Source organism: Adiantum capillus-veneris, chromosome 30, assembly GCF_014529385.1.
Source record: "Adiantum capillus-veneris isolate H3 chromosome 30, ASM1452938v2, whole genome shotgun sequence".
Classification (NCBI taxonomy): domain Eukaryota; kingdom Viridiplantae; phylum Streptophyta; class Polypodiopsida; order Polypodiales; family Pteridaceae; genus Adiantum; species Adiantum capillus-veneris.
The window spans coordinates 27,869,419-27,879,984 of NC_140960.1; the positions used below are offsets into that span (position 1 = coordinate 27,869,419).

The window sequence follows — 10,566 nt, forward strand, 5'->3', positions numbered from 1 at the left end:
TAGATGCTTCCAATTTTGCTATCGGTTGTATTCTAGCTCAACCAGGAAACGAGAAAATTGACTTTCCTATTTCTTATGCTAGCCGACAATTGAACATGTCAGAAAAGAATAACACCACCACCGAAAGGGAAGGATTAGGAATGATCTATGCCGTTAAAAAGTATAGACGTTACCTATTAGCCAACAAGTTTGTGTTCTTTGTGGACCACCAAGCTTTGTTGTATTTGGTCAACAAGCCATGCAACACAGGGAGGATAGTGAGATTGTTCATCATTACTCTAGAATTTGATTTCATCGTGGTTGTTAAAAAGGGCACTACACACCAATGAGCAGATCATTTATCAAGGAGTGTTTCAGGAGAATCACCTAAAGGGGTAGACAATGATCTACCAGATGCCTATTTGTTCTCCGTGGAAATGATACCTAGATGGTCGAAAAACATTGTGTCATTGATGACAATAGCTCAAGTGGATTCACAAATACCACTTCCTATCACAATCGGATTAATCGAGCAATCAGCTATGTATCAATTACTAGTTGGTAGGCTATACAAAAGAAATCGAGACGGGATATTGCTTTTATGCATCAATCCTGAAGAAAAAGAACAATACCTAAGTCAAGCACATGTTGCCATAGTACGACTTCACTTTGCGAAAGACCAAACTATGCAACGAATCTTGAGACTTGGAGTATTTTGGCCGACTATGAGGAAAGATGTTCGATCGTTTGTAAAGGAGGGATTGCCCTCAATGTCAAAAACAAATACCCATACCTCATGTAACATTGTTTCAAATGTCACCTGTTCCTAGGTGGAGTAACTATTTAGTTGCTTACTTATCAAGCCAAACATTTCCTGAGGATATGAGTAAATGCCGTCAAAGAGCAATTGAAACTGAAGCAAGAGACTATGCTCTTATTGGGAACCAATTGTATCGGAGAGGTAAGGACCAACATTTGCATCGTTGTGCAAACGAAGACGAGTATATTCCGATTATAGAACAAGCACATGCTGGATTAGCTGGAGGTCACTTTTCTAGTGAGACCACTGCAAGAGCAATCTTGATGGTAGGCATATGGTGGCCAACAATTTTTGCAGATGCTAAAGAATATGTTTGAAGGTGTGATGCTTGTCAACGAGAAAAAATACCGACACGTGTAGATAGCATTCCCTTAAGACCAATGATGGGGGCTAGAGCTTTCGCAAAATGGGGTATAGATTTTGCTGGACCAATACATCCACCTAATTATAGAACTCAAGCTCAATATATCATTGTAGCTACGGACTATTTGACCAAGTGAACCGAGGCTAAAGAAACTCAAAAGAATGATGCCAGAACCACTGCTGCATTCTTATATGAGTATGTATTCACGAGATACACTACAAGAGGTTGTGTGCTCTTGTGACGCTGTTAGCGACGGAAATACACTGGGTTTTTATAACCCCCGGCGTCGCTACGAGCGTCGCTACGAGAGCGTCACTATCTGCGTCGCTATAGGCGTCGCTATATGCGTCGCTATATGTGTCGCTATATAGCGACGCCCATAGAGACGCTCATAGCGACGCTCATAGCGACGGTTACACAGAAGACTATAGCGACGCTCATAGCGACGCTACAGAGCCATAAATAGCGACGCTTATAGCGACGCCCGAGAGAATTTTTTTTTGGTGGCAGGACATTGAATGCCCTGCCACCCATCAACCATATTGTACTTGATTCACTTTTTAAAAAAAGTGCAAGGATAGATAATAGACCCAAAATAGTCACCCACAAGACGCATTGTTTGCAAAATTGACAATTGTACACATCATAGGCAAAATGAATTGATTGGCAAATGTAATAATGACAATTGTACAACATCATAAGCATAAAGAATTGATTGGCAAAAGGAACTGCGGTGACAAATGTAATAATATACATGGTTCAAAAAGACGTATAAAATCCGTCTCATGATACATAAGCTATGAGAAACCCTAAACTAATGCTATCTAGCTACGGCTAAACTGACGTCGTCTAGTCAGACGTCTCATCGCGTCCAAGCGGCGTATCTGTCGGATTCTGCAAAAAAAGACAATAAGACAGCTTTCAGTAAGTATAAACATATAACGACATTTATAAAACAATACAAAAAATAAAAAAGAGTAAACCCTAATACTAACCATGCCACCACGAGAACTGAGAATGTCCATCAGGGCGTTTAAGCCCTTCCTGCCTGCGTACTCGCGCTCGTACGGTGTGGGATCACGTCCTGTCATCGACCACTGTCAAAACATACAAAGATTTCATTATGTTAGAATTAAAAAACTCATAAACCCTAAACTATCGAACATAAAGAGCAATGCGAAAACACTTACAAAATCGGCCTCAAATGATGCCCATCCACCGCTCCCCAAGTGGTGCGAGCTCCCTGCCTCTACTCGTGCTCTGGCTACATCCTTTTGTTGCTTCCACTTGTCCGGATTCTCGCGCGCTGCTTTCTTCGCATTCTTCCAATCTTCTTTGGCCAGCCAATCTGGCATGTTCCACCCATTCTTGATTGATTTTTGCACTTCGGAACGCTTGTGTTTGCAGTATTCGCGCATTCGAATCTTCATCAGGTCTTCATTGAAGCGCTGATCCCGTGTTGGAACGGGAAACTCATCATGAAGTATGCTGATGACTCTGTTTTTTAAATCACTTGGTACTTCACTCCATTTGTTTAGTATGTAGTGTCTAAACAGCTGAGAGCAAAGACCACGCATGCGCGAGATCACCTTCTTGCCGTCATCATCCATGATGATGCCGCCGCTGATGTCGACGGAGTAAGGCAAGCCCTCTGGCCGGTGACGCGTGAACCTGGGTGTCCCGGCAGGGGTCTCTAGCGGCGTGTCGATGGGGGTATGGACGTCAGGTGTCTCCACCGGCGTCTGGGCCCCGAAGCGAGGAGTGTCGAGTGGGGTGGCTCCTGGCGGAGTAGGTAGAGGTGTGTAGCTTCTAGGAACAGTCAGCCGTGCAAAACCTGGCGTAGATGGCAATGCTGTGGCTGGTGTGGGGGCGGGCAAAGAAGGGGAGGGTAAAGAGCCTCGTCGAACACGAGGCGGTGTGGAGGCATTGATGGCGGAATCCCCACAACAACCGCCACCGCCACCACTAGAGCGCCGGTGTCTAGACGAGTGTGAAGCTCGTCTCGTCGACGTCGAAGCTTCGGAGCGCGCCGAATGCTCCGAAAGAGAGGGAGATGCGGATGGAGTAGGAACGCGCAATGATGCGCCAGAGCGATGACGCTCCACGTACCACTGTCTCTGCTGCGGTGACAAAGAAGAAAGAAACTCCTCATCATCCATACCTGCATTAAACACACGAATATTTAAACTTAATATTGAATGAATAGAGTAGACAATGACGCAAAGACCATTAAATACAATGACATAATGACGCATATAAATACAATGACGCAATGAATTGAGTGATAGAAGAGGCAAGTCGAAAACTCAGAATTTTCAATCAAAAGATGTGAGCGCGAGTAGAAAAGAGCATTATACACCATGGAAGGTACTTAGAGAGCCAGAGCTTTTACAACACGGAGCAAAATTGTTCAAATACAATATTTGTGGCTTTAAGAGATCTCTCTCTCATCCTCGCATAACTCAGCATAACTTCCTATATCTATATAGAGCTCTCCGTTTAAACACATATCCTCTGTTTCATTTTGTAGCTCCTCTGCATGCACCCCATATAGAGTAGTAGCATCTTGATGCTCGTCTGGCACCACCACAGCGGCTTCTGATTGAGCATCTTCTCTGATCTCCTCCATTGATGTCGTTGTGATTGGCACATGGTAGCCTTCATACGTCCTTGCACTACGAGGGGCTACCTCTATGACGTACCACCTCTATGCCAATCCACAATTGTTGTAGCTCTTCCAATAGTGGACGAAGATACACATCCATATTCCCCACTTTATATCGCCCTGGCACAATCAAGCTTAGCCATAGGTGCCCCTTCTTCGTAGTCAACCACGGGGGAATGTTGTAGTTGACGATGACAACGGGCCATACACTGTAAGATGTTGATCTTTGACCAAATGGATTTACGCCATCCATAGCCAGGCCTAAGCGCAAATTTTGAGCTTCCCTGGCAAAATCCGACCATGTTCCATCTATATGTTTCCACGCTACGCAATCTGCAGGAATTCGTAGCACACCATCCGAAGATTTATTCTCCTCATGCCATGATGCTAGGGCGGCCATGGACTTACATTCGAAGAAATGCTTGATGCGAGGAAGCAGAGGGAAATGTCGCAAAACCTTTTGTGGAATTTTTGTCCTGTGGAGATCTACTCGATATCTTTCGGAATCACATTTCGGACACTTCTCCATGTCTATGTACTCCCCTCTGAAAAGAATGCAGTCATTAGGACAAGCGTGGATAGAATTGTAATCCATCCCCAAGTTTCGCAAAATCTTTCTTGCTTTATCTCGGGAATCTGGCATCACATTGTCAGCTGGTAGTATGTGCTCTTTCAGCAATCTACACAACATAAAAATATGATACAGTCGTGTAAAAATCTATCAGATCATTATACATTTAGAGTTTTATTAAAGTAAACTAATTGTAATAGATCACCTGAAAAGCGTTGTGACGCTAGTGTCACTCCATCCAAACTTTGCCTGCATGTTGAGAAGAACCAGGAGTGCTTTCAATCTAGACATACGTGCTCCATTATACAATGGCATATCGGCTTCACTTTTCATATCATCATAGATAAGCCTTTCTGAATCCATGATCGTCTCGATCATTTCATCAATCTCGGGCTCAAACATTGCCTTGTTGGGAATGTGCTCTGCATGATCATCCCCCGAGCTGTCAGAGGCTACATCTTGTGGCCTCACATATGCTGCTTGACCAAAGCGCCTGCGAACACGTCTATTGGGTTGCAAGATTGCTGCTTGTTGGCCAGCGTCAGAGTCCGACGAGTTATAATTGGCAACAACTCGATCTATAATAGATGGATCGAACTCGCCAAATTCACGAACGTGCTGCAAAGAAACACGTCTTGTCTGTCGCACAGCATGCTTGCATTGATTACAAGGACATAAGACCCTCATTGAGAGATAGGTGTTTCGGTTGGACGGTCCCACATCCTCGTCGCTACTCATAATGAGGATAAAAAACTTATAACCTGGACAACAAATTTAATATTCTATTGGCATTCTTCGTCTTATCTCTCTCTGTCTCTCTCTCTCTCTCTCTCTCTCTCTCTCTCTCTCTCTCTCTCTCTTTACCTCACATTCTCTAGTCATGTCCAATCCCCGCACACCTCGGTCTAGAGGTGCACGGAGATCAGAACCACCGGGTTATAATCTCGTCTTTATTGGTCAATACCTATATTTGTGGGTACAAGAAATCTACACACCCACGTCTACATGATACTACATGTAGTGGACAAAACCCCTTTGCCTCTTCTCTAGCTGTAGCACTTCACAGCATCTTAACATCTTTTGACAGTAGATCTTTTCACTGTTCGTCTAACTCTAAACCCTAAACCGTAAGTAATTCTTGCGTGGACTCGATCTAACGTAAATAAGCGTAAATCTAAATAAACGTAAATCTAACTAAAAATAAACCTAAATTTAATTTAACGTAAGTCTACATCTAACCTAATCTTTAACGTCTTTTGGGATAGTTTCCTACGACGTTAAAACTCTCTTCTTCTTGTGTGTGTGTGTGTGTGTGTGTGTGTGTGTGTGTGTGTGTGTGTGTGTGTGTGTGTGTGTGTGTGTGTGTGTGTGTGTGTGTGTGTGTGTGTGTAAACCTAAATAAACCTAAGTCTAATCTAATATAACATAAATCTAAATCTAACGTAAATATATTATGTTATATTAAAAACAAAGAACTAAACTAACAGGGATTATAAGAACCTTAAAACTGATTTAACACATAATTTTTCACATAACTCGGCAAGAGTTGGCATTCTCATCACTAAAGATGTGAGAGTTAACTTCCGGTGGTGACGCTGCCTCATCTCCATCCACATCTGACGACAGCAATTGGCCCTTTAGACCGTTCTTGCTCTTGTTACTAACTTTGAAGTTGCTGTTGAATGACTAGAGGTTGTCTAGATGGTCATTGTGTTGGGGATGTAGTGACTCTTGCTGCCCTGAAGATCCACCTTCTTCCCTATCTTCTGAAGACATTTCACCAGTACTTTTGGATCGACGGAGCCCACCATGAGTGAAGGCAGCAATACCCTATATTCCATTGAGGGCTTTCTTCACCCGCTTCATGCAGGCATCGCAGTCTATGGAGACCTAAATCTAATCTAATATAACGTAAATCTAAATCTAGCATAAATAAACGTAAATCTAGTTAAAAATAAACCTAAATCTAATTTAATGTAAGTCTACATATAACCTAATCTTTAACGTCTTTTAAAATAGTTTCCTACGACGTTATAACTCTCTTCTTCTTGTGTGTGTGCGCGTGTGTGGATGTGTGTGCCAATAAAAAGAGATAAATGGTATAACCTTTTTATCACCCATGCCAAGTATGATAGATTGATTATGCCATTTCCCTCTTGAATAATAGGTCTTGAGTTCAACTCCTCGTCGGCTAGATCTTTAGTTCTTTTAATTTTAATTAGTTTCCTACGACGTTAAATTAGTTTCTCTCTCTTTCTCTCTCAATGTGTGTGCATTTTTTTGGATTGTATGCATGTTTTCTCTCTCTTTTCCTCTCTCAATGTGTGCGTTTTTTGTTTATGCATGTTCTCTCTCTCTTTTCCTCTCTCAATGCGTGCATTTTTTGTTTATGCATGCTCTCTCTCTCTTTTTCTCTCTCAATGTGTGTGTGCATTCTTTGTTTATGTATGTGTGTGTGCGTTTTTGTTTTTGTTTGTACTCTCTCTCTCTCTCTCTCTCTCTCTCTCTCTCTCTCTCTCTCAAAAACACTATGTGTGTGTGTATGTGTGTGTGTGTGTGTGAGAGAGAGAGAGAGAGGGAGAGAGAAAGAGGGGAAGGGAACATGAGAATGAGGAGAGGGAAGGAGCATACTTGGCTCTCCTTCCTCTCCTCGTGTGTGTGTATGTGTGTGGAGAAGAAAAAGAGAGAGAGAGAGAGAGAGGGAAAGAGAAAGAGGGGAAGGGAACATGAGAATGAGGAGAGGGATGGAGCATACCTGGCTCTCCTTCCTCTCCTCGTGTGTGTGTGTGTGTGTGGAGAAGAAAAAGAGAGAGAGAGAGAGAGAGAGAGAGAGAGCATTACCTGCTCCTTGTTTGAGGGCGCCGAAAAACTCAGATCTGAGATCTGAGTTTTTGGGCGCGCTCGGTTATTTTTTTAGCCCAGCCGGCGTCGCTATGAGCGTCGCAAATTTACAAAGAAATTTGCGACGCTCATAGCGACGCTGGAATTTTTTTTTTTGAGCGTCGCTAATATGAATAGCCTCTTGTAGTGATATGGACTGCTAATAGAAATTGTTAGTGATCGGGAAACTCATTTCCTCAATGAGGTAATTGTTGAGCTATATATAGAGACACTATATATAGCTCAACAGTAATCGAGTATTTGCTTAATGAGTTTATGGTCATCCATAACAAATCAGCTCCCTATCACCCACAAGCAAACGGACAAGCTGAGCATATGAATAAAATTCTTAGCTCGTCGGTGCTGACTAAAGTGGTTAGTTCAGGAATCACTTTAGTCAAAACAACTTTAAATGCTACACTCTTTAACCTTGTTTATGGTCTTGATGCCATACTGCCAATAGAATTTCTATTGCCGACATTAAGGGTAGCACAGAATCTCGAGTGGAGTGGACATGAATTGTCAGAAAGACTTGAAGATTTGGAAAAGCTAGACGAGCAAAGGCTAACTGCTGTAGCTCACATCTATGCACAAAAGCAGAAACAAAAATAATTTTTTGATTCCCACTTAATCACAAAAATCTTCAAGAAAGGGGACTTAGTTTTATCCTATTCCCTGAAGCAACACATTTCCAAGTTTAAGAAAAAGGAAAACGGACCATTTATCATTGAAGATATATCTCCAAGTGGAGCAGTAAAATTGTCCACCCTAGATGGTGAACCAATGGCTAATTGGATTAATGGATATCGTTTAAAGAAATACAATTTGCCGCTAACCAATGAATTGCTAGAAAGAATGCATGTAGCCAAGCAAAGGAAGATTAAATGACAACAGGTAATTTATGAAACCCAAGAGGAAGCTCGGCTTCGGGTACATAAGTGGAAAGCTACTCTCAAGAATCAACAGATACCGATTTCCATCAACACTTTGGAAATAGATGACCGACAATGGGAATTACCTAAAGACGCAATTTCAACAAATGATTACTGGTTAGACGAAATTGACCTGCACATCAAAGTACAGCTCAACAATCATAGCACCAATGCTTTGGTTGACATAGGAGCTAGAGTAAATGCAATCAATATTCCACGTACAAGAAGGCAACAAGTCAAGCATTGACAACATGAATAGCAACAATCAAAGGATGAAACAAGAACCCAACCCCAACATTGGGAGCAGTCATCTTGAATGTGATAGTACATGGATGTTCATGTCCTCATCAATTTGTATGCTTACCAGATGAACACATGAATGAGACGATGATTCTTGGAATTCCCTGGATGAGGACATACAAAGCAATACCAAATTGGGATACCAATCAGCTAAAGATATCACCTAAAGGCGGGAAACTCATTGTTCCAATTGCACCAAGCAAGAAGGAATGGAAAAGAAGCAATCAACAAACCAAACCACAAAGTAGTCAATCTTCTCCATCCCCTCGACAAGCAAATGCTACAAGTAGCATGCAAGGAGTCAACAAGCAAATTTGGGTACCAAAAGCACAACTTAACGATTCAAATCTGGGTGCCTAAAACTTCACCACAAACAAAACAGAAGAAGGTTTCAAGGGTTAAAACACAGAGACAAGCATCTCCGAGCAAGGAACCTAGCATGAAATTGGTTTGGAAGAAAAAGGAGCACTTATCTTCTCCACAAACCATAAAATCTATCCAGGAATGGCGAGTTAAGTCTCAAAAGATTCCACCACACCATACAACAACAAGTAGACCAAGCTACCAATGGAGGAAAAAAGCTCGACAAAAAGAAAAGTGTTACCAACAACTCAAGCAATCAGCATGCTGAAGCATCTTGATGGTACAATCAAACAGAGAGCACAAGATTTGCTCTTTGGAAGACATCAACATCAAACCTCGACATCAGAAACCCTTGAGTTAATTACTCAAGACCCAGCTCTTGCATAACATAATGGTTTGAATTGCATTGATCTTCAAAGCATGGTAGAGCCAACCATGGCTATACATAGACACGATTGTTCAACCCATGCACACAGTCGTCCCGGAGTACGCTATCTAGGAGAGGTGGAAGGGCACTAAGTATTAAGTAATTAAGGGCAATGTTTGAAGAGGGAAGAAAAAGTTCGATGTTAACGTGTGATTTTTTGCAAAATTACCTAATAATGTCCTTATAATTCATCATCAAGGAAAAATTCATCGATAATATCTTCTCGATGAGTGTAAATAGTGTATATACTATTAGAAAATCATTAAAAATAGTCCTTTTTGGGTATTTTTCATCATTTTTATTGATAATGAGATTAAAAAATAGAAAAATCCAACAAAAAACAATAAAGCTGTGTTTTTCAATGGATTTTCTTAATTATTGGATTTTCACTTTACTTTTTTAGAGCATTTTGCTATTTTCGTTAATTTTTTCAAATAAACATGTCAAAATTAATAATAAATAGCAGGCAAGCCCAGATGGAAAAATGGAAGACACGATGGAGATCAGAAAGACAAGACAGACAAGCATAAAAATTTTCAATGAAATTAGAAGACGAAAGCGGGAAGCCTAAATTAGGCGGCCAGGCCTACATTTGCAAAATTCTTGCAGAATGAGCTACAAGAATCTGATCAAGGAAATTTTTGAGTCTAACATAGATTTCACGGCCTAGTAGGACTAACGGGGGAATCTGAGGAGAATTGGCTCGGGAAGTCCGGGTATAGATATCCAAGGTAGGCTAAAACCACCTCATTTCCACTTGCAGCCTTTACAAAGAGAGATTTCGACCTCTTTCGCACGACTTTTTCGGAGTCCATAGTTGACCGTTTTCAACGCCCTCTCACAAGAGACATAAGAGGTAAGTTTTTTACTCGTCAATGATCCATTTTGTACGGCCGGTAGCTAGTCTAAAGCCCTAGAAAAAACCCTAGAAACCAAGCAGTACACGAAGACCTACGACCAAAAACTGACCATAGCGTCCTGTCAGCTCGACCAAATCAGATGGGATTTGAACCATAGCATGCCTTAACATAATAGAACCTTTCTATATCATCAGTTGACCACTCGGCAGGGTCCGAGGGGGTCCCCAGTAGAAAAGCTAGGTTTTTGGCAAATGCCAGAATTCCGATTTGACTCCACAGATAGCTTGCCTACGAGGTTCATATACAATGTATATGATTGGTTTGGTGAAATCAATTAAGCAAAGCCCTTGAAAAGCAAAAAACGGCTCGAAGGCTACAAAGCATCAAATTTGATAAACTGGGTCA

The 10,566-nt window shown here is 41.6% G+C and overlaps 1 long non-coding RNA gene across 1 annotated transcript; it reads right to left on the minus strand.

Moving 5' to 3' along the window:
* Window positions 1-1,894: 1,894 nt before the first annotated feature.
* LOC147417717 (uncharacterized) lies at window positions 1,895-2,453 on the minus strand. The gene is made up of 3 exons (XR_015187275.1): window positions 2,354-2,453; window positions 2,159-2,260; window positions 1,895-2,057 (listed from the first exon to the last, which is right to left on the minus strand). It is a non-coding gene; the product is annotated as an uncharacterized LOC147417717 (long non-coding RNA).
* Between the last annotated feature and the right edge of the window lie 8,113 nt (window positions 2,454-10,566).